Here is a 24,835-nt window from a genome sequence, read left to right on the forward strand (position 1 = left end):
TGACCAGCGTGCAGATCTCCCTTCCAGCTCAAATATTATACAAACAACTAAAAGCTGCTTACAGATGGGTTTGCCGCTGTTTAAATATTATTGTATAACTGTTTCAAAACACAAAACAATAACATATCAACCAACACTCAACATAATGAAGCTCAAATCACTATTGTCAATACACGTTTCCCTAATGAAAACAATCTACGTTTACATGTGAAATTACACAGGTGTATTCGTATGTACAGCATATTATATGACTCTCAACAAAAGGTCGCCGCGTTTGATGTGGTTATTAGTAATGATGGGTCGTTCCGTTGTCCAGGAAATTGAGATATAGCCGCCGGCACCTACAGACATCTGGCAATTACGTACATCCATTAACATTTTAAAATGATTAATACTTATGTAGCTAGCTAGAGAGGCAAGCCTACCGGAAAACGCTGCGTGCAAGACTAGCATCAGATCTTGATTACCAACCCACTCGCTATGGCCGCTCACTCAGTATAGCAAGATCGCCTTTGGGCCTTCTAGCCCCACAACCCCTAGGTCGATCCTGCTTATATTAGAACTTAGAAAAATATACCTACTATATAGCCTTATCTGTGAATTCATCCAATTTTTTAATATCATTTAAATTAGAAAAAATGTACGAAAGTTATCGCGGAACAGAGTATCAAAAACAATTCGGAATGCCCGCGGAGAGAGGCTAGCCTCGAAGTTGAATATGAGAACTTCGTTTCGCGTCGCTCGCTAGTTCGATTATTTCCTCATCTTATTATCGACAAGAAGATTTTATTTTGGAATATTGCCAGTAATCCCAAAATATTAATATAAGTGACGCATCACTAGTTTCATGAGGTCCGCTTCACCGTTACCGCACTCAATAGGTCACCGATGCTTCAGTAATGGACCTGTGACGCCTTTGAACTAGGGCATGCGGTTTAGCTCACATGTGAGCCAATCAGTTATTTCTTTTTCTCTTTGAAACTAAATGTATGAGGCCCTGAAACATAATGGTTCCTGTTTAAGAGTGCCTTGGTGTAAAGCGGCAATTACACTGCGTCGTTCACCTAATGCGGTCGCCGAATTCATTTCATTCATTTCGCTACTTAGGCCAACAAACGTCGTCTTCACATTAGTCTGTCCGCCTACTACGGCGACCGCATGACTCTTGAATGGATTCGTTCAACGAACGTCGTCTTTATACTAGTCTGTCCGCCTAATGCGGTGGCCGAATTTTATTTATATAATAATATAAGCATGCACGTCTGACGTTTGTTATTTGTGACAACTTCAAATATAAGTGGCCAATGCCAACGATATAATGAGTACATTTGCATAGAGGTTTTACTTTATCAAATGATCTGCGGTCGCCGCTGTCGGTGACCTAATAAGGCGGACAGATGTCGTATTTACACTGCTTCGGTCACCTTATAAGCGTTGGCAGCTGTCGATCGCCGAATGCGACCGACTAACGTGTTCTTTACAATTTTGCGGTCGCCGCATGCAGCATGCGGCGAACGACAAAGTGTAATTGCCGCTTAAGTGGTAAGGTATCATTGACCTTAAGGAACGCGTAGGTTTAAAATAGTTTAAATTGATGTTTTTTTTTTTCAGATATACCTAAATATGACAACAAGAGTATGGTATTATGGATATTATTATTGAACACGTAACAACAACATATATAAAAAACAACTGTTCAACTGTTGAATATGTAACAACAACTCTCTTTAGATTAGACGCAATGATTCAACCTGCAATAAAAATGTATTGCGTATAAATAATGAAAAAGGTCAAGGTTTCCTTGGTGAAGCGCTTAGAAAATATTTAGTCATCATGTCAAATAGAATTCCTGCAGCACGACAGACGCCTAATAATCTTTTTCATTTGCGTTCTAACGTTATTTACTCGAATTAAAGACCGCTACATCATGGGGATTAAAACGCAAGCTGTCGCCGTATTGTTCTAATAAAAGTTGCAGTCCATCTGCTTTAGGCCTATTCATTGCCTACGCCTAATTAGGAATAGGTACCATACTAACAATCAGCAATGTTAACTTTTGGCTGTAGGTATATATATATATATTTAAAACATATCGCTAGGTTTATATGTATAGCACTTTGATTCATAGCGCGCCAACTTATTCATTTGCCCAAATAAGAGTATATTTCTGCCAGCCTATTATGGATAGCTTTATCCATCTTTATCCACGTGATAAAATAACTGTCACTGTTTAACACCGTGGGAAAGAAAGTGACGGACACCGTTTTATCACGCTGTCACGTAGACAAGAACGACCATCATATCCGTACTGGAGTCGTAAATTTATCTCAACTTTCAGACAAACAACGGAATTACCGGGATGCCTACATAATTACGAAGAAAACAAAGACATAAATTATTACTTAGAGCAGACAATTCCATATTCATTCATACCAAGCGTCAATAGAGTCTGTGCGGAAAGAGAAGAGTCGTGGCAGAAACGGGAACTAAATTTTCAATTTTATATGGCAATCAAACCTTTGACACCTGTCTTGTAAAAAGTAAACAAACTAATGTCATTGTATATTCTTATTAACAAAAACCACAAGTTTTATGTATAAAATATTTTCAAAACACGATAAAATCGTACATAAAACCACAAGGAAAATTATGTTTAACATTGTTCGGTTTTGTCAAAGGGAAGAAAACGGCTAAAAGCCGACTATCGACTTACAAAAAGTCGCGGAACGTGTTTCCGCTATTCACGGGTATTGATGTTGTATTTAATATTAAATAATTACCTATTTAATAAGCCCCCTAAGTAACTTGTCTCCGGTACATAATCGGTAAATATATTCATTCAAAATATATTCATTTTCATAAATATACAGGTCATTCATGATCTTTAAAATAACTGACAAATAGTTTTGATACTTGCCATTTTATGCATACAGTAGAGTCCGGTTATAACGACGCCCAAGGGACCGCTGATATTACGTCGTACTAACCGGACGTCGTACAAAACGAACTGCCAATTTTAATATATTTTTTTAACCAAAATAATTACGTCATTTTGTATTTATTAATACTTATGCGACAATCAAAGAAAAAAAGATTTCCTTTAAAATATTTATTTACGTTAGTATTACAACACTTTGTCTTAAATGGAGAGACTTGTGTGTTTAGAAGAAGCCACTTTTCAAGGTACGCGTAGTCAACCCACTCGTCATCCGCAAATTAGGTACTCGAATCCCGTAAAATAAAAGCGGCCAAGTGCGAGTCGGACTCGCCCATGAAGGGTTCCGTATTTAGGCGATTTAAGACGTATAAAAAAAAACTACTTACTAGATCTCGTTCAAACCAATTTTCGGTGGAAGTTTACATGGTAATGTACATCATATATTTTTTTTTAGTTTTATCATTCTCTTATTTTAGAAGTTACAGGGGGGGGGGACACACATTTTACCACTTTGGAAGTGTCTCTCGCGCAAACTATTCAGTTTAGAAAAAAATGATATTAGAAACCTCAATATCATTTTTGAAGACCTATCCATAGATACCCCACACGTATGGGTTTGATGAAAAAAAAATTTTAGAGTTTCAGTTCGAAGTATGGGGAACCCCAAAAATTTATTGTTTTTTTTCTATTTTTGTGTGAAAATCTTAATGCGGTTCACAGAATACATCTACTTACCAAGTTTCAATAGTATAGTTCATATAGTTTCGGAGAAAAGTGGCTGTGACATACGGACGGACAGACAGACGGACAGACAGACGGACAGACAGACAGACATGACGAATCTATAAGGGTTCCGTTTTTTGCCATTTGGCTACGGAACCCTAAAAAGTCGTAATTCTTGGGGATCTAATCCAGCTGACGTTGTTTTATCACACAGTTCCTATGTCCATATCCTGTGTTCATAGATCAGCTCGAAGGTACCTACCAAAATATTGCATTGTACCTAACTTATGTACATAATTATGTATGTGAAGTTTAAGCTCAATTGAAAAATGGGAATTGGGTTTTATTTAGTTTGCAAGATTACGAAAAGTCACATGACTATTTCATCTTGCTGCGTATAGGCAAAAGGGGGAGGGGAGTTAGGTGCGCGGGACGGATTAAGCTTCTTACCAACTATTTATTTCTAAAAACTACGTCGCTCGTCGTTGTAACCGGACTTGACGGACGGATTTTGAGTCAATTGCCGTCGTTAAAAGCGATCGGTCGTTATAAGCGGAGTCGTAATAAACGGTTGTACTTTCATAGTAGCTTGTACTAAAACCAAACAAGTGCCTATACTTACGTCGCTATAAGCGGTTGGTTGTTATATGCGAAGTCGTACTAATCGGACTCTACTGTATTTATATGTAGTGAATTATTTTTCAGGATTGAGTAAAAGTACCTACGGTATCTCGAATAAAAGACCGCTAAATAGGTGATATGCAAGAATTTGTAATCTGCGTGCCGGATTCAAGCACATCCAATTCAGATGAAGATAGTTCTATGAGTGTCCCTGGACTCCCTGGTTGTTCTGAAGCTAGCTCAAACATAAGTGACATTGAATATTTTAATTCAGACTTCGATTACAAAGAATAAAACTTTTTCTAATAAAATATTTCTTTATTTGTTTTGTAAGTTCGTTTACAGGTTCTGTTAGTTACGAAATTATATTTCATATTTAGCAGTGACTTTTCGGCGAAGTAAAATATCGTGAGATGAGAGAACCGGACATATCCCAATAAGGCCTACACTTATGCACTATATTTATATCCAAATAATAAAATTATAGTTCTATTGCCCAATTTCTACCCGATTTACCCGGTTTTGTATTAAAATAACTGTTGGACTGCACAGATTAGGCAGTACATAAATGAGACTCTATCTTGTTTGGTACAAAAATGACAGTTGTATTGGGCAGATTCTTGACTACTTTTAGCAGTTTTGTCAATCGCACTGTCACTTTTTAGTATCTGAGACTGAAAACAAAAGTGTGTTTAAAAAAAAATTTGTGCCTGCGCTAAATCAGAGGATTGAGTTGACGAGCCGAAACCACCTCCAGGCTCCGTTTAGTAAGCCGTGGCAAAAAACCGGAACAAAAGGGATTCAAGTATCATGACCAATAGTGTCGTACTATAATCACGTGACCAGTGTTGTCAGCATAGCAAAAACCATAAAATAGCACTGGTGCGCCCTCAAATCCCACGACTCTTCTCTTTCCGCACAGACTCTAACAATCTACTCTCATTTGCGACATCACTGAAAAGTGTTAATTTTCTGAAACATGATTTATTAATTTACTACTCGCACGTTTCTATTTGTTGTCGTTAATGTATTGTTAAGAGAAACTAATTAATACCGTTTTGAAACTAATTTAGTACCGTAAAATGGGGTGAGTAGGCGCAAAACTGACATTCAAACCTCGATAACATTTTATTTTTACGTATGCAAACTGAATGGTGTATTAATAATAAATGTTCCGTACGGTTACCATCAGTTTGTCACTGACATAAACGCCGTCGAGAACGTAATTTACTTTCTATACATCCCGTTTGCACTAATATGCGAGTGCGAGCGAGATGTATAGAAAGTAAATTACGTTCTCGACGGCGTTTAATTATGTCAGTGACAAACTGATGGTAACCGTACAGGACGTTTGTATTTTAGTTTTTATTTTATTTTGCGTAGTTCCATTTCATAGCTTTGACGATAAACAGGAAAACCCACCTCCCCCGTAGTCCCTCGTATTTGGGGTGAGGAGTGTATACTGTATGTTCCGAAAATCGTTATTTCCTAATTGCAGTTAATACCATTCGCATTATTTCTCACTTTATATTTTTCTCGTAATCTTCCTTTCCCTATAGCAACTTTAGTCATTCGCATATTTTTCCATTCTAGTTTTTTTGAAAAACTTATTTTCCCGGTATGTTTTGTAACCATTCGCATTACTTTCCAACTTAAATAGACGGAGCCCCGCTTCGCGGAGCTCCTATTTCTGGGCGGTTTGCCCTTCGGGCATCTGAAGCTACCTAACGAACCTAACCTACTTACCTACCTACGCTTTTTTCCCCAAAGTGTAATGTTTTCACGGACGTCTCACTAAATCAATAGCTGGGTAGGTTAGGTTCGTTAGGTAGCTTCAGATGCCCGAAGGGCAAACCGCTCAGAAATAGGAGCCCCGCGAAACAGTCCGACGAACTCCAGATTTGATGGACACCCCAGCGTTTTTCATAGTTTGTTGTTGTTATGTCAGGCAGAAAATAAGCTACTAATAAATACATAGAATGGGTAAATATGAAAACGGTTCAAAAACATATCGAGAAAATAAGCTACTAATAAATACATAGAATGGGTAAATATGAGAATGATTATAATTGCTATTGATAAATGAAGCTTACGAGAAAAATAAAAAGTGGAAAAAATGAGAATGGTATTAACTGCCATTTAGGAAACTACAGTATACACTCTCTCTCCCCATTCATAACCCAACTCTCCCCGCGAAACCTACTTATCCCATTTTACGGTACCTAACTATAATACCTTAGGGCTTAGACCCTTCCCGACCTTCCCCCTGATGCCACCCCTCTCTTAAGCATGAAATATGTCCCGGTTGACGGATTTATTTTAAATTTTTGAGAAAAGTATTAGAGTTAGTAAAAGTGCCAATGGAAGAAATAATCCTTAATCATTTTAACCAAAAAAGGGAATTTGAGCTTTTTTGGTAGTTCACCATGATCAGCTCGTGGAAGTTCGAAAAAGTACATTGACATAGACAGTTGAACAATCAATAGATCTTTGGGCACATTAGGGATCTTTGGGGAGCGCAGTTGCTGTTTATATTTCGTGTTAATATTAATATATTGAGACCCAAGTAAGTAAGCGAAATATTTAAAAACTGTGTCACGAGCGTAGGGAGTGGTTCAAAAATGGAATTTTGAGCGTTGCGAGGGTTTCAAGGCACGAGAGGCGAGCAAACTTTGCTGCCGTCTGAATCACAATTTTTTTACAACACTAACTAGAGTAAACAACTATTTGTAAAACATTACACACACACACACACACACACTTCTGGACAAAATCTCATAACTAAGGGTATTCACAATAGTCGTTCGGGCCTGACCTCAGGTTATTAAAAAATCAGCTAAAGCAAACCAGTAGGTACCTAAACCTATTGTTATAGCACGAAATTTGCATGTAGGGTACCTAAATAGTGACATATTATTAGCTAACAAAGCTAAAGACTGGGTAAAGTGGGAACGGTATAATAGTTTCCATGCTGCACTGATCCGTAATTCAGTTTCTGGATATTTCGCTTACTCGGGTCTCAATATTAGCACGAAGGCCACGAAGGGCTAAACAGCTGTGCTCCCCTGTTCCCAAAGAACTATTTTGTTCAACTATCGACGTTTTCGAACTTCAACGAGTTATTACATGAATAATATATGGTGAATCCTCCCAAAAAAGTTTATAAAACCATTACAAACTTTTTTTGTATTATATTTTTTTTTCATTAACACTTTATTCCGAATTCAAATGTTTTTCTTTAATATTCAAAATACTTACCATCAAATCAACCGGTACATATTTCATTCTAAAAAGAGGGAGGGCTTTGCGTCAGGGGGATGGTGGGTAAAGCACCATACCCAAAGGTACAGCGAAAACCCCCGATTACAGACCAGGCAAATAGGTAACATGACATGCATGTACATGTACTTTAATCAAATAATCATGAAAGAAATATAAAATTAGGTAACCAAACCCCTATTCTTATGACTTATTATATTAGACGTTGATGGATGCATGCGAAAAATGCTGCATTTATTTACGTAACACAGTTCTTTCATCAAAGCACACGATCAATCATGAACCTTTGCTCTAAAAACCCGACGAAGTGATATAGCGAAGCGGTAAAAGATGTGTCAAGAATAATTTGAATTCCAGAATATATTGTAACATTATGAAGGGTTATGTAACATTATATATAGGATCGCGTTGTTGGGAAATTCCATTAGTAAATCCCAGTAAAATTAATGGTCTTTATTTTCTTATGTTATCTATGTTTCTTATGTTATGTTATGTATCTAATAGATTTATTTAATGCAAACATTCCATGTAACAGCCGGTACCGAAGAACGAACGAACACTTGAAAAACTGGGTGCCTAGCCAAGGTACCAATCGTTTGCGCCGTAGCCAACGAAACGGTAATATCTCTCTATTACTCTTCCATATTAGTTTTGAGTGAGACAGAGACATTAGCGTTTCGTTCGCTACGGGGCGTAGACACTTGGCGTCTTAACTAGGCACCCTGTTCGTTTTTTATTATTATTCTTATTTTGTCATTCCTATGCTAGCCAAGTCTGTCACTTTATTGCCATTCTATTAGCACCAGTGATTAGCACATAATTAACGTGACTTTCATTAGCATTGTTGTATTTATGAGATTGTATAGGCAACCAATAGTGCCTATTAAGCAACAGGTGTCTGTTTGGTTAGACGTCCTTATATCTGGGCTAATATTTGTTTAACAAACGCAAATATCTGTTAGGTACTTACTATACGATTCTTAGGAAGAAATATACTTAGTAACGGGTTAAAAATAAATATCTGGGAGACCGAGCTTTGCTCGGAAAACATATAAAAAATAAAAAATGCGCGTTTTCCCAGAGATAAAACCTAGCTAGATCGTTTTTTCGCCCCCGAAAACCCTCATATAGCAAATTTCAGTGAAATGGTGTCCGAGATCCCCGAAATATACATATAAATAAATAAATAAATAAATATACAAGAATTGCTCGTTTAAAGTTATAAGATAATTTAGCACTGATATACACGGTATACGGGAAATCGCAACACTTATTTTCAGTTTTCATTGTCTACACATAGGTAAACTGTATAGTCGATTATAATTTATAAGATACACAATTTCATATCAAGAACTGGAGGCGTATTCTGATTGTAATAACAGGTTATGACTTTGGTGATATTATCTGTCAGTGGTAAAAATTACATGTCTTCAACCCAAAAAGTCACTTTTATCACTAACAGATCATATCCATAACAAATCCAGATAACCTGTTATAACAATCAAAATAAATACGCCTTCTGTTTAGATCATACCTGAGGGGCTACCGCGAAAACCGAAATTCGGAATTTGCGGAGATCTTTCTCTTTTACTCTAATGAAGGCGTATTTAGAGTGACAGAGAAAAATGCCCACAATTTGCGAACTTCGATTATCGCGGTTATAGTCCTGGGACTACATATTTAAATTATTTTAGCTGAACATGGGGGTCAAATCAATTGCCTAGTTTGTTCCATACAGAACGCGGCACCGTGTATAAAATGACAACCACAAAGCGGGCGCAGCATGGTTCCATTTTTATCGCCTGTCGCGATGCCCGTCACTTTCACAATACTTGTTATAATGTGACAGGCATGGTGACAAGCGATAAAAATGCGACCGTGCTACTAGGGCAGGTCACCAGTCGCAATTAATTTCACTATCAGCACCGGTGACAAGCGGTGGGTACGATTATTCCACCGCAGGGCTGCAAGGACCGCCCTTTGTTCTCGCCGCCGCACGATCAATATCCGTACCGCACTACATTCTCCACGTCAAAAAACAGGTGGCCGTGCCTTCCTGGTGGCCTAGCCAAGGTGACGATCGCTTGCGCTTTGCCATCGAATCGCTTTGTGTCTCTCTATCATTCTTCCATATTAGTGCGACAGTGACAATTGCGTTTCGATCGCTACGGAGCGTAAGCGATTGGCACGTTAGCTACGCGGTCTGGGCTTAAAATCTGAGAGCGCTAGAATTACTATTGGCTAGGTATAATCATGTTCTGATGCGTTTACCTCTTATTAAATTAGAATCTACTTAATCTAAAGGTTAAACCCCTTATACTTTCTTTCATACTTTCTTTTTTTACAATTGTCAAAGTAATAATGATTATTATACTTTAAAACTAAACATCAAGTAACAACAAAAGGCTTTCAAATCAGACACATAAAAGCAATAAAAATGTGTATATATGAATATATTATATGAAATGAAAATGATTTGTTTTTAATTATTTTGAGTACCTATACCTACATTTGTAATGCGTAATTTATGTTAGTAATATACCTAACATGCAAATTAATCGTTCTCAGCACATAAACTGGCCATTTCTTTCTGGTTCAAGTCAATTAGCTTAGCCTACCATACCTTTATCACACTAATAGCTCCTGGCTCTCAAGCCTTAATTAGTAAACGCTTCGCTAATTAACGGAGATGGTTTCATTCATCAATGAACAGTGAACGCCGAGGAACGTGGGTATAGAGAGGGGCAAGGGCAAGTCCACTTTAGCTGCCTGTAAGTACTTTTTTTTACAGAAATATGTTTTAACTTTTATCTCTAACCCAAAGTTTAATTTTTTTGCTCTACTTGCGAAATTCATCATCATGTATTACGAGGAAAGGCTGAAGTTGCATTTTGACCCTATTACTAAGTCTCCGCTGTCCGTCCGTCCGTCCGTCCGTCCGTCCGTCTGTCACCAGGCTGTATCTCACGAACCGTGATAGCTAGATAGTTGAAATTTTCACAGATGATGTATTTCTGTTGCCGCTATAACAACAAATACTAAAAACAGAATAAAATAAAGATTTAAGTGGGGCTCCCATACAACAAACGTGATTTTTGACCGAAGTTAAGCAACGTCGGGCGGGGTCAGTACTTGGATGGGTGACCGTTATTTTGCTTGTTTTTTTTGTTTGTTTTGCTCTATTTTTTGTTGATGGTGCGGAACCCTCCGTGCGCGAGTCCGACTCGCACTTGGCCGGTTTTTTTTTATAGGTAGAGTACAATGATAATATTTGCTAAATGTCCTTTTTTTGTTTCCGCGCGTGCTCAAATGCTTAAAACTTTTTTTTAAGATTATATACAATATGGCCTTTACTGTATTAATATACCTACAGTTCGCGTTTCTGATACAATAGTAGGTATACATCAACAATGAGTACAGTACCTTGACCCGTATGCCGTGCCATTTTCCCCATCAGTGGCGTTTACGGCCACCGCCCAAATATAACTTTTTCTACTCCAGCACTTAAATGTGTCAATTAAATGACTGACAGTGATATCTAAAGCAATGTCATTTGAATGATTTGTCTATAGGCTCATAAGATGACTGCTAGCAGTTATCTTATGAGTATAATACAACTGCTTTATTTTTTTTAAAGATACAAGTTCCGATCATCTTGATTGAAAGAGGTATGTTTTCATTTACAATAATAACTCTTTTTTTTTTAAATAATAACTCTTTTTTTTTTTAAATAATAACTCATTTTTTTTTAAATAATAACTCTTTTTTTTTAATAATAACTCTTTTTTTTTTAATAATAACTCTTTTTTTTAATAATATATATATATATATATATTATATATATATATATATATATTTTTATATATATATTTTTTATTTTTTTTTTTTATTTTTTTGCTGCAGCTGTCATAGAAAAAGTAATGTATGCAACAGCTCATAATTGGTTCTTAAAATTCTCGGGTCTTTTTTTACAAAACTCGACTACGTCTCGTTTTGTAACTTCGACCCTTGAATTTTAAGAACCCTTATTATATCACTGTTGCATAAACTACTATAACCGCTGCTAATGAAGTGCTTTTATGTAATAGAACAAGCACATTTGCCAAAACCGCTGTGTGAATAAATTTGTACATAATATGCTAATTTTATTTTGCTTACGTGTTACCTTTGTACCGTTTAATGAGTGTGCTATGAATACATGATACTTAGGTAAGTTGAGGTAATTATTGCGCAGAAACCACAAACAGTCGGTGGAATATGTCCATTGACCGAGTAACGATTTGGTAAAGCTAAACGAAAGCACAACCTACTCGATAAAATAAAATAAAGAAGCATTTTATTTCTTGCAATTAGTGTTGCAATTTTCATAATTGTTTTCATTGATTAAAATTTTGCATTAATCGGATTAAAATAAATTTTGTCCTTCAATCCTGCTAAATGATGTATGGTGTAGTGTGAAGAAAAAAAACAACGGGTTGCACTCCGGGAGTGCCGACAAAAGTGAAAACTCAATGACTAGTCCAAAATGTCTGCACTATGTATAATTGACCCATCCTCCTTTCTATTGAAAAACTTTAGTTCCGAAATTGCTGGTCAGTGAGCTTGTTTAAAATTCGAAATTCAAATTTGTAGCGTTAATTGTTTAAAATTCGAATAGAAATTGTAAAGTTACCTCGCATCTAAATATATTTTGTCATGATATTTTGAGTTTTATTCACCAGTACTAGAATTCAATTTTATTAGCGATTTCATCAAGATGTAGCTTTATTGAATTATATTTGAGTGATATAAATAAAAGTTAGAATGTAACAGTGAGATCCTCGTATTTCAGCCTGTACAAGATTAGAACCTTTTTCATGTAATGTCATTTAGTTTTTCTTTATTGATTTAAATGCCATCTAAATCTTACGGTCACGTGATCGCCTTACGCTGTCTCGAGTATCATTTTTTCCCCACCTCAAAAAGTGCCCAGCGCCGCTAAAGAAGTTTTCACTTAAAAAATTGACATATTCTCACTTTTCAATGACTTGTGATGTTCCACAAGATTTCCAATATCTCTAGCTGTCAGAAACAGAGTACATTGGTGGCCCACTTCTAAATTCATCTTTACCGTCACCTGCAATAATATGTTACACAACGAAGGCCGCAAAAATATCTGACACGATCTAATTTGTAGAGCCATAAGAGCGTGTCACATATTTTTGCGGCCTAAAACTACCTCTATGACGTAGAACTGACCTCTACGTATACATATATTCTAGACAGGATTCTCGTCTTACATCAATTATTCACACACTGCGCTGTACGCGAGCCCTGGCTGGCTGAATCCAGAACACTAGATGAACTTCCGATCGATAGTCCCGGGGCAAGAGGTTGGCAGTTGCACAGAAATTAATTGGTGCCGTTCTGGGGTAGTTTTAAAACGTTTGAGTTTTTCCGTCATGATTTAAATATTTATATTTTTTATCTTTATTAATTTTTACCGACACGTGTTGTGATGGAACTAGGCTTAACTGTCTCTTTTAACGCTGTGTGGCATAGTTGCGCAGAATACTCACACATGAATATAAGGCGACGTATTGTTATTTATAGTTGGTCAAACCAATTTGTCAGTCAGTTTTCCTTCCTACTCATCCTTTTCTTTTGGGTGCTAACTATTAGTACCTACTAGTGTAAGTCAAAAATAGTATGATTATCTCTGTCTATACTGTTTGAAATAAGACAATCCTTTGGTAGTTTAAACAAATTATTGACATATTTTACGTTTCTTAGTAATTCTCGGGAAAATCACTAGCAGAAGTATGAAATCTGTTTATTTTTACGGAGAGAATTTTATTCCAATTACAGCGGTAATGCGGGCGCCGGGCGGAGCTAGGGTTCCCACTTCCCAGTCGTTAAATATTTCCTGGGTATGTCCAGGGCCGGATTAAGCATATCGGGGCCCCTAGGCAGTGCAATGCTCGGGGCCCCCTTACAGTTAATTCTGCATACATAAGTTCAGTTGATCAGTACAGGGAAGTAAGTTTGCGGTTTGCGGTTTTAATTTCAACCTTCAGGTGTCGGTTGAGCCGATCCGAACATGCTGAACGATGTCTTTTTCGCTCTTGCGTGGACATAAAGGTTTTTTATATTAGTTTTTGCCGATTCCTCCTTGCGTCCAGTGTGAGGAGAGCTCTTTTTTTCTCAATAAGTAGTTAAATATTTTGCGAGGCTGAACAGCGATTGTCCGACCATACGAGCCACATGATTAAAATTAACCTAATAATAAATATTTTACATGTGTTTAAATGATTATTCATTAACCAGTCGAACTAGCATGTAAGTACTGGGTAAATCGGAAAAACAATAAAAATCGCGAGCGCAGCGAGCGCGAATTTTTTTGTGAAAAAATTGTGAAAGCGTGTTAAAAAAGCCTAAAAATCCGAAGTTACCCAGTGAGGCGAGCTTTCATGCGAGGTCAAAGCCGTGCTTCAGGATAAGCTCAGCTAGAGCACAGACGCAAACCAATGTCCATTGTATTAAAAAGCGAGACCGCAGGCCGAGCTTGGCGCAGCGAGGCCAAAGGCTAAGCTGAAGAAGAGATTTGGTAGACGAACCAAAAATTGAGGTAAAAAATGAGGCTGAAGGTCGAGCTCAGCAATCTCCACATATTTAACAAGCCCGAAGCGTACTTATAACCAGCGAGGTGAGCTTTCATGCGAGGCAAAAGGCCGAGCTTCTGAAATCAATGTTTATATTTGTTAAAAAGCGACGCCGAAGGTCGAACTGTAAGAAAGCAGCGCTCTGATACGAACCAACCATCAAATGTTACTCAACAATAATATATGTGTCATACAAAAGTTACCCGGAGGGCCGAAGTTTCATTAATGAGGTTTTAGGCCCTCGGGAGCCTGAAATACGAGCTCGATTTACAGACTTTAAAAGCTATAAAATAAAATAATTTACATAATCATTTGATGATTGTGTGTCTGAGAAACTGATATTGGACATAAGGTATAAGTAGGTACCATAAAAAAATATTTATGAATTTTGGCCATATGAAACACAATTTTTTTGGCGCGCGCGGGGCCGCCGGGGCCCCCTAACCGAGGCGGGGCCCCCTAGCCGAGGCGGGGCCCATAGGCAGTTGCCTACTCTGCTTTAGGGTTAATCCGGCCCTGGGTATGTCGACAAAGGAAAATAACAGGTAAGGTCGAGCCACGTTGAGCGTAGCAAAGGTAGCCTTGGCAAAAAGAGATATGAATTTACGTAAATAAATTGAAAAATATAGTCTTGAGAGAGAAAAAAACAATGTTTTTGGCAACTGAAGAGCTACCTACCATGTAGATGTCTTGTAACAATGTAATTGAGGATTATAGTAGGAATAGAAAAACATTAACAAATTAATTTAAGTAATAACCAGGCTAATTGTACGAGAAGCGTCTCAAGACACTTTCAGAGAGAGCGGATATAATATTATTACCACAATAGTAGTTTATGCAACAGTGATATAATAAGGGTTCTTAAAATTCAAGGGTCGAAGTTACAAAACGAGACGTAGTCGAGTTTTGTAAAAAAAGACCCGAGAATTTTAAGAACCAATTATGAGCTGTTGCATACATTACTTTTTCTATGACAGCTGCAGCAAAAAAAAAAAAAAAAAAAAAAAAAAAGTCATCTTATGAGCCTATAGACAAATCATTCAAATGACATTGCTTTAGATATCACTGTCAGTCATTTAATTGACACATTTAAGTGCTGGAGTAGAAAAAATTATTTAAAATTCCGCTTGCAGGATTTCCGATCTTCTCAATTCATTGTATAGTTTTAAAAGCGTCACCTTTTTTGACTGTTCAAAAAAATGTTTTTTTGTTAGCCTGTTGTGTCCCACTGCTGAGCAAAGGCCTCCCTCTCTTGTTCCGCGTCTCGTGTTGTGATTGAAATTTATATTTGGAATTGTTTGACCATCTAAAAAACCTGAATATTTCAGAACTTTTCCTATATTCGGTGACCCTGCAGCGGCAGAGTCGGGTCAGCGCACAGGGTGGAACACTGCCAATGTTGCCGCACGCGCACCCGAGCGTGGACAAAATAGATACGTACGGAGTATAAGTGATCAGATCACACTAAATTGTTTTCCACAACATCCAAAATTTAATTTGATTTACTTTTTTACTTTGATTGAATTTTTGGCTCCGTGGTCAGCGCTCGTTTTTGTCTGACATCGCAAAACGAAACACAACCATAAATGCTTGTTGATGGGGCAGTATTTCACCAACTATACATAGTATGTGACAGTTCATTTTGAGCCCGCTGCGACTTTTTTAATCGGTTTACTTAGTTACTCGGATTGTGTTTATGAATAACTTTACATAAGACGTACCTACCTACTTATTTAGAAGCGTACCTAATACAAATCTATTTAAATTACGCTACGACACAATTCATCTTTAGGCTCTTTAGCCCAACCCCAAATGGCAAAATGGGTAAAACCCGAGCATTTTACCAATTCCTACATTCGTAACTGAATAACATTGCAATAGGTAATAGGATTAAGATAAGAAGGCTTTCAATATATCTGGGGAGGGGTGCAGGGTTGGCGCCATCGCCAGCTGGCTGCCGGCCAACCCCGCGCGGGGCACATCTCGCGTCGCGCCGGATCTCGCTGTCTAAACAACCATTTTTAATGTTATTTTAGAAAACAGCCATTTCTAGTCACAATATTACATTCTTATTCGAAATAAGGTTGCCCAATATTGCATAAAATAGGTATTCTTCTTATAATAGGGATGATATTTGCATTCGATTCGATCTTTGTATTGTATTACATGAAGTGTCACACACACTTCAACAATTCTGAATTATGTGTATGGATTACTATTTTTACTGAAATCCTTCACTTTACAACGGATTTATTTTCCTTTATTTAGGACCGCATATTTAAGAAGTTCCGCATATTCTATTAATATCTAAAACACGTTATTTCGCGCATTTTTAAAGTCACGTTTCTCACATCCTTAACATTAACATTATTTCTAAATAGGTATCCCTAGAAGCGCTAGCTGGACGTCGTGATAACGGACATGGGAGAGAACAATCTCACACCTGAGGATGCCGAAGACCGGGCAAAGTGGAGAAGACTGAGCAGGAAAGCGGACCCTGGCGCTAGGCCGGGAAAACGCTAGGTTGAAGAAGAAGCTCAGGTATCCCTGGTTTATAGGTTTTTACCTGTATATTTGATATATCAAACTTCCTTGCTCCACTCGAGCGGGCTGGCGCCGGAACTCGCCTCGGTAACCGTTTCAGATTAATTTTACTCGGGAAAATAGAACTCATATCCCCAGCAACTCGAAACTTTCCTCTCTTGAAGCATTGCGATCTTCAACGTTAGGTACAGAAACGGATTTCGCAATAAGCGCCAGCTTAGTAGGTACACTACTCGTATTGTGTAAGAAAGATATTTCGAAGTAAGTATACGGAAAGAATTTTCTGGCGAATGTAGGATTGTAGGCGTAATAAATCCAACGTTTGGTAGAAAATAAGCTTTTTGCACATTATAAGATTTATAAGTCCTACCTAACGAAAACGACTTACTATAATATTTATAAACATTTGTATAAGTACTTCGATATTAAACTTTCGTGAGACATATTTTAAACTGTATTTGTATACTTACCAAGAAAAAAAAGAGAATCCTAAACATTTTGAAAGTCTATAAATAAGAATCTACCTTCGAAGATCCAATAGGTATTCCGTTTTTTTGTCAGAATAATGAAATAGGTAAATTATATACCTAATTATAGGTACATATAAATTATCAACTAGTGCCCATTTTTATAGTTCCCGGTTCCCGGTATATTCATTAATTATTACTAGCAGACGCCGTGAAAATTGTTACTTCATTAATATTTCCCCATAACACTTGGCACGGATGCTACAAACACCCACTTTCACCGCTAGGTACCGTAAAATGGGGTGAGTAGGGTTCGCAGGGAGAATTGGGTTATGAATGGGGAGAGAAGACATGAAAGGGGGGTGAGATGGGATTTTAAGGCTACTGCTACAAAAATAATGTAGGTATTCCTATTTAAAATGGTGCTATAGTAATACTCATAATAATCAAAAATCGATCCAACAATCTTCCAAAATCACCTTTGTATGAAATTCCATCTCACCCCAATTACGAGGGACTTCGGGGTGAGATGGGATTTAAATAAAAATAAAATAAAAACTAAAATACAAACGTCCGGAACACTTATTATATACACCATTCAGTTTGCATGTGTAAAAATAAAATGTTATCGAGGTTTGAATGTCAGTTTTGCCCCTACTCACCCCATTTTACGGTACTTACTTACCTTAGATTCCTTGGAACAGCCATTCTCAAAGTGTGTTCCGCGGAACCCTAGGGTTCCGCGACACCCCTGCAGGGGTTCCGCAAGAATTTAGAATAATACAGAATAATAAAATAAGCATAACTATTATGCTTATTATTCTTATTAATAAAAAAATACACTTCTAAAAACTATTGTTTTATTGTAGGGTTCCATCAAGTATTTCGCTTTCCAAAAGGGTTCCGTCAAAAAAAAAGATTGAGAACCGCTGCCTTAGAACATAAAAGCAATCAATAATAGATAGCAGCCGCGGCAGCCCGTAAGACGTAGACGGTCAAAGACGTTGGATCAATATGCCTGTAATATGTAACTTGCTTCGATCGATGCAGACGTGTGCTTCTGACACACTTAAGAGCTACATTTAGATGCATTCTCATTAAAATACCTATACGTATGAAAGCTGGGACACTTTTAACAGAGGCCGTATTTGACACACACTGAAGTGTTTAGTAGTAGTAAAGTAGGAAAACACTTTATTGTACAAAAAAAACATAAAACAGGAAAAAAACACATCATTTGTACAGGCACCACACGGGGTACAGTTCCATACTTACGCTAGTTACGCTATGGAATATCCAATTTAGCTAGAACCCTAAATGACGTAACAATCACGGAGCGTGACTATACAAAGGCAAACTTTTCCCTTATACTTATTCCTATATATTTTGCCCAGCGGATAAGCATGCCATATATAATATATAAAACATTCATGTCACCGTATTACGGGTTGCGTATGCGCCATTGTACCTCAAACCTTACACTGTAATCGAGCGCATCAGTTGGCGTCTTAGCAGGTATCCTACTTAGATTACCTACTCTAATACTATGAATAAATCGTGTTGTCACCTAATTTTTGGTCATAATTCATTAGTGAATTCTTACACTGTTAGTGCGATTAATGCACTTATTTAAATAGGTCAATAAACAAACAACAAAACAAATTACGATCGTTAATTCCATTGTTTTAAAATTAGGTCGAATGTTGGAGCGATTTGAATTTTTTATTGGATGAATGACGCATATGGGCACTAAGTATGTTTTGAATTTCACTGGTGTATAATTTAAACAAAGGTTAAATCAAAATCAAATAATAATATAATATATTACGCTGTAGCCACCTCCGGATATTTACTCAAACTTACGTTTTTGATTCGTTTAAATCTAAATGCGACCGTCCAATGCAAAAGTTGCCAACTATGTTGAAACGTAGTTGCCAACTATATATAACTCGCGAATATAAAAGGATAGACTAAGTTACTGAAAGTTTTGTCGTCGTGACAAGACGGTTATGCACATCACTCAGTGCTGATATTTACAATGCTTCCTGAGCCTATCGTTACAGGGCAAACCATAATATGTCAGACCTCCGATTATGCATAGTTTTTATGGATCCGTAGGTCACCATGTTTACAGTGACAAGCTCACAAATGGGTGGGATGTTTCGTGAATTATAACTAGTCACCTGTGGCGTGTGAAGCTCAAAGTGAGGAGTTGGCAAATAATAACATGAATGCGCTCGCTGAGCCCACGCCTTCACAGAAAAACTATTCATAAAACAAGGTGAATCCACTTTGCAAAGTGTTGATTCGCGCGCTCGTACCTATCAGTAGAAATGATCATTTTATTGCTAATTTCGTCATGGGAATTAGCTACAAAATTTTGTTGTTGCTTATTAACCCTGGCGATTTCAACTAATTGCATGTATTTCTTTAATTGAGGTGAATTTTCCTGAATGACTACTACCTATACTGGGATCGGCTGTATTACCCCAATAACTACCTATCATCAGTTAGAGTTCATCATATACAGGCATCATAAAACGGACGATACGGTCTGTACCACACATACATAAGTAATAAAAATAAACCGGTTTCGCTTTCAATGCTCTTGACTATGTACCTAACGTATTAGACCCTTGACTTTTGTACGTACAAGTATAGGTATGTATTACATATATACTATACCTAAATATGAACAGCAATTTAAAAAAAATATCCTACCTCAAAAGTAAAGAAATGCGGCATACATTTCATATATATATGTATTTACCTATAACGAAACAAGTAGTGAGAACACTAAACTAATATGCTTATACGCCTAATCATAATTCCGCAACACTAATCCTTCGAATTCGTTACGTTTTTTTTAGTAAATTAAGAAAGTAAAAGTATTAGTTAAGCAATTAAAATTAGTTGGTCAGGACCGATAAAGCTCAAAAGTGACATTAATATAGGTACCTAAATATTAGTTAATTACATCCATTTCCATTCATATTAATTGTGCTTATATGTTTTTTGGAATCCGGCGCTATCAGAATAAGGAATTTTCGTTCTAACTTTAATCTAACGAAACAGGCATCAGAATGCTCTATCATTATTTGAAACTTCAAAGTACAATTCATAAGTCAATGACTTCGTACAAAGTCACCTATACTAGTACCAAAAACAACACAAATGAAATGAAGTTTATTAATTACAATTTAAATATAATGAACAGCATATAACCAATGTAATCTAATTGAATTACGCTGCAGAATGTAGAAACAAACTGCCGTATTCGAACTTCAAGATATTCACAAGAGACGACACGTACTAGATCCATTCTAGATACGTTATAGTTTAGATTTCAACTAGTTCTCTTTTGCAGCGCAATTCGGGCAACCGATGTCACTTTTACGATAGATCGTGTTAGATATCTATTAGATGTGAATTAGATCTCTAAGTAATATCTTGTGGAAATCGTTCAAGAGTATCTCCAGAATCGCGGAAATGTCAAATTTGACAGGTTAGATCTTAATTCATAATTCATAATTCATAATATCTTTATTGCGTCCATGTTCATGTTTACATAGGATGGTATTACAACATTATAAAGTCGGTACATGGTACCCTGTTAGGGCATGGCAATAATCTTAATACTAAATACTAATTAACGGTGACTATTTACAAATAATACTAAACTTGTCATAACATAATTTGAGAATACATTGCAAAATTCATTATACTAAATAATAGAATAGAATCTTAAACATATCGTTATCGTATCTTGGCGATGTCTAAAAGATATCTAATAGATGTCTATTACAAAATCCGAATCGGGCCCAAAACCTCCCAATGCGTTACCTAATAATAAATTTCCCGTAGCAGGTCTACGCCCGTGCTACGATATGGCTACGCTGCTACTGCTACGACACTCCACTTCAACTTAAGTCTCGCTCGAGCGTTGCTTAGTTTGTATTATAACAAATGGAATTCATCAGACATTTTTATTTTGTACTTGAATATGTACAAAATAAAAATAAGTATTTATGGTTTAAATATATTAACCGAGTGAAGCGAAATTCCCGTTTCAGCTTGGACAAAAATTATTTGTATGTCCGGCTGTTTTTCTCTGCAGAAGATCGATTCAGGTTTCAACTTGTTACGGTTTTGATACGACCTTGAAGATCACTCACGCTGCATGCGAAATATAAGTGAAAGTTGTGCGTGATATTTATGCGCGCCAATCACCAAGATGATCGTCACGGTCGTATCAAAACCAGTTCGAGCCGTGACAAATTGTAAAATCTGAATCGGTCTCCTATGATATCTGCTACTGTTGATAGTAACTGTACCAATACCGAAACAACATATACTCATACTCATATTTTATTGATAATATAAATTACAGGTCAGACTTACATTACTAAACTACATACACAGTATGCAGTAAACTAGTTACATTTCAGTAGGTACTAATCCAATATTAAGTTAATTTTTACAGAAACGTGCTCAATTCCGCCACATTCTGCGCCAAATTAAATCAAAAACCCGATTAGAAATTCATTAATTTTCTCGACATGATAGAACCGTTTAAGATTAAAGAATAAGAGTAAGTCGCTAATTATGTAAAACACTATAAGTTTATGTTAGTAACTTGATGGAAATGTCCCCTTGCTTGACACCGCCCCGATATTTGCCACTGTCAATTTTAATGCCCAGCAATATAGACGTGACATAGGAATTAGCTGGTTATTATAATTAGGCTGTCAAACAGTAAACAATAGCCAACTATAAGTATTACTTAAGTAAGTTAATATAGTCGAACCAAGAGGCACGCAGGCTTAATTGGCAAGGAGTAGACTAGACAAGGGGTAAGTAAACAGCCGGGTGCGGTGCGCTCTGGGTCGCACTATTTGCTGGACAGTATTTGCAGATCGGTCGGGAGCTGCGCTTTGCGGGTTGAACAGATATTTTCTGCTATGTATTCACTTCACTGGCTCAATGTGTGTATAATATTATATTTATAATACCTAATAAAAAAATCGAACGGAGTCAAATAAAATATTAACGGAGATCATGAGCGGTTTAACCTATTGGCTCCATGATCCCCTACAATGTCTTTGATGTCTTTAACTTTATATTTATTCTGCTCTGTAATGTTAATAATAATTGGCCTTTCCCTTCCGTGTTTTTCTTCCCCCCTTCCTGGTGATTTTTTATGGAAAAGATATCGAGAATGGAAATCTATGATCATAACAGCGTTCATTAAAACCATTACTTTGATACTTAATAATATTAAATAAATATTTATTGTAATAACAGACGTGAGTTTAAAAAGCTCTGTTGCATTGAACTTTCCGATCAATACCTCTAATTTAAAACATTAACGCGATGGTCAGACATGCGAAGCTTCCATTCCAAATATTCTTAAAATACAATCATCAAAGAAAGCGAGAACAACCGTGAAGTGTCCCGCTCTCGGACTTATTGCCAAACGTTCAGTTGTCGAATCTCGATCTTGCGAAAATGGGTCACTGTGTGTCATGCACCCACATACCATTGGCGCAAACAAAAGTTAATGCCTCGCAAGTGTCTGTACGAGTGTTGATTTAAGACAATTTATAGCTACACGTGTAAATTGCGTAGACATTTTTATTGCTCTAATTAAGGCTATAACGAGCTGTAGCTGACTGTTTTGACTGTAGTGAACATTTTGAAGAGCTTAATCGTTAGGTATACTTATTGATTAATTTTACGACCAATCATTCCGAATATTTTATAATTTTAGCGCTGTCATGTAATATTAAGTCCTAGCTACAAATCGATGTTGAATTATAAATTAATAAGTACCATTAGGTATATATATGTATAAAATTATGAATAAAAGCTCGTTGTTTACCTTCCTTATAACCTTGATGTCGCTCGTGGCGAGCCTGCGCCGTGGCTGAAGAGGATGAGGGCACTGGGTGGAGGCTCGGTGGTCAGGTTCGGTTTGTTCACAGTCACTGGGTCACAGCACTAGCACGGAAGGTGTGGGGTAACGCGCGCACTGGTGCGGGTGGTCGGTCGTGTCGCGGGAGTCGCGCGCGGCTGGTCCGCCGCGGGGCTGAGTCCGACTGCGCCGCGCCGACTATTTGCGCCCGCTCGCCCGCCCCGCGCCGCCCGCCCAGAGCTTTCTCTGCGCAAAGCACATAACTTTCTTTTGTTGCTTCGCATAACTTTCTGTCACCTACCGAGGTCTACCGGTCACTACTTCTTGTCATGGTATACAAGTATTAGAATTTTTCCTTCTCATGCTCGTAAAGTTGGCGTTTAAGTAAGTTAAAACGACATTTAGTTACTTTTTATGCTCTAGCGCATAAAGTAAAATCATCCATTATGACCCTTATTGACTTAGCAATAAAGTCCACAAGCTGCCGTGAAAACTGCCACTGCTGCAGCTGGCGGCCAGTGCGCCACGCGGCCGGAGCGCCCCACGCGGCATTAAGGATGATTCACGTTAGACCGGGCCGTGTCCGGGCCGGAGCTTCTGGCGCTTACTTTTCTATGACATATGACAGGTGATCACGTGATGATTTCCATAGAGAACGAAGCGCCGGAAGCTCGGGCCCGGACACGGCCCGGTCTAACGTGAGTCATCCTTTACGCGGCGCTCCGGCCGCGTGGGGCGGGCTTATTACGCGGGCCTGAGTTCATTAGTTCATTAGTCCTCATTTCATTAGTCTTTCTCTCGCTCGATTGTCAGACTTACTGTCGTTTCTGTATTTTGTATTGCTTTAATGCAATAAGTTCCATTCCAGTTCCATATAAAAGTTACCGGAAACCCCCATTTTACCTGAAAACGCGTTTTCTCGAGGCCTTACGGGAACTAGTTTTAATTTGTGAAAACACGTTTCCACGTAGGCGATACTTAAAACTAGTTTTAACTAGGAAAAACGCGTTTTCACTCAAACCGGGTTTAAACGGTAACATAGACATTTGATCCTCAAAACAAACTGGATCGACTGGTAGCATTAACAATAACTTTTCATCTAGCCCCGGCCTATTAAAACAATAGTCACTGACCTTATACTGATCGAGTAGCTCCGTAGAAAGAGGTCTCGGTCCTGTGCTTTCTCGAGATCAAATTACGATGCAAAGCACATGTATAGGTACAGTACAGGATCTCATATAGTACCTTCTTTATTTTAATAGCAAAGTCTATATCCATACTTCCATACTTACTTAATACTTAATTACTTAATAATATTATAAAAGGAAGTCTGTCTGTCTGTCTGTCTGTTACCTCTTCACGCTTAAACCGCTGAACCGATTTAGATGAAAATTGGCATAGAGATTGTTTGAGTACCGAGGAAACATAGGATAGTTTTTATCCCAGAAATCATCCCTTAAACGGGTGAAATTTTTTCTAGTGGGGAATGAACAACAACTGCATAACAAACTTTGTTGATAGGAACTGTCCAGCACCGCCCGCGCCCCGGCGCTGTTGCACATTTAGTTAAAATTTGGTAGGTATAGAGAAAGTTTGAGTCCCGGGGAAGGACAAAGGGTAGTTTTTATCCCAGAAATCACCCTTTAAGGGAGTGAAAAGGGGGGTGGAAGTTTGTATGGGGAATCAACAAAAAGCAGAATGGATAAAA

General features: G+C 37.5%; 1 protein-coding gene across 2 annotated transcripts in view; it reads right to left on the reverse strand.

The window, feature by feature from the left end:
• Positions 1-23,338, reverse strand: part of LOC134651927 (potassium voltage-gated channel protein Shab) — an 84,080-nt gene extending 60,742 nt beyond the window's left edge. The window contains exon 1 of one of the 2 annotated variants that reach the window (XM_063507041.1): positions 23,095-23,337. The gene's annotated coding sequence lies outside the window, so the exon portion shown is untranslated. Of the gene's footprint in view, positions 1-23,094 lie in introns of both variants that reach the window. The other variant, XM_063507042.1, reaches the window with a different exon arrangement.
• Between the last annotated feature and the right edge of the window lie 1,497 nt (positions 23,339-24,835).

Source organism: Cydia amplana, chromosome 11 (genome assembly GCF_948474715.1).
Source record: "Cydia amplana chromosome 11, ilCydAmpl1.1, whole genome shotgun sequence".
NCBI lineage: Eukaryota > Metazoa > Arthropoda > Insecta > Lepidoptera > Tortricidae > Cydia > Cydia amplana.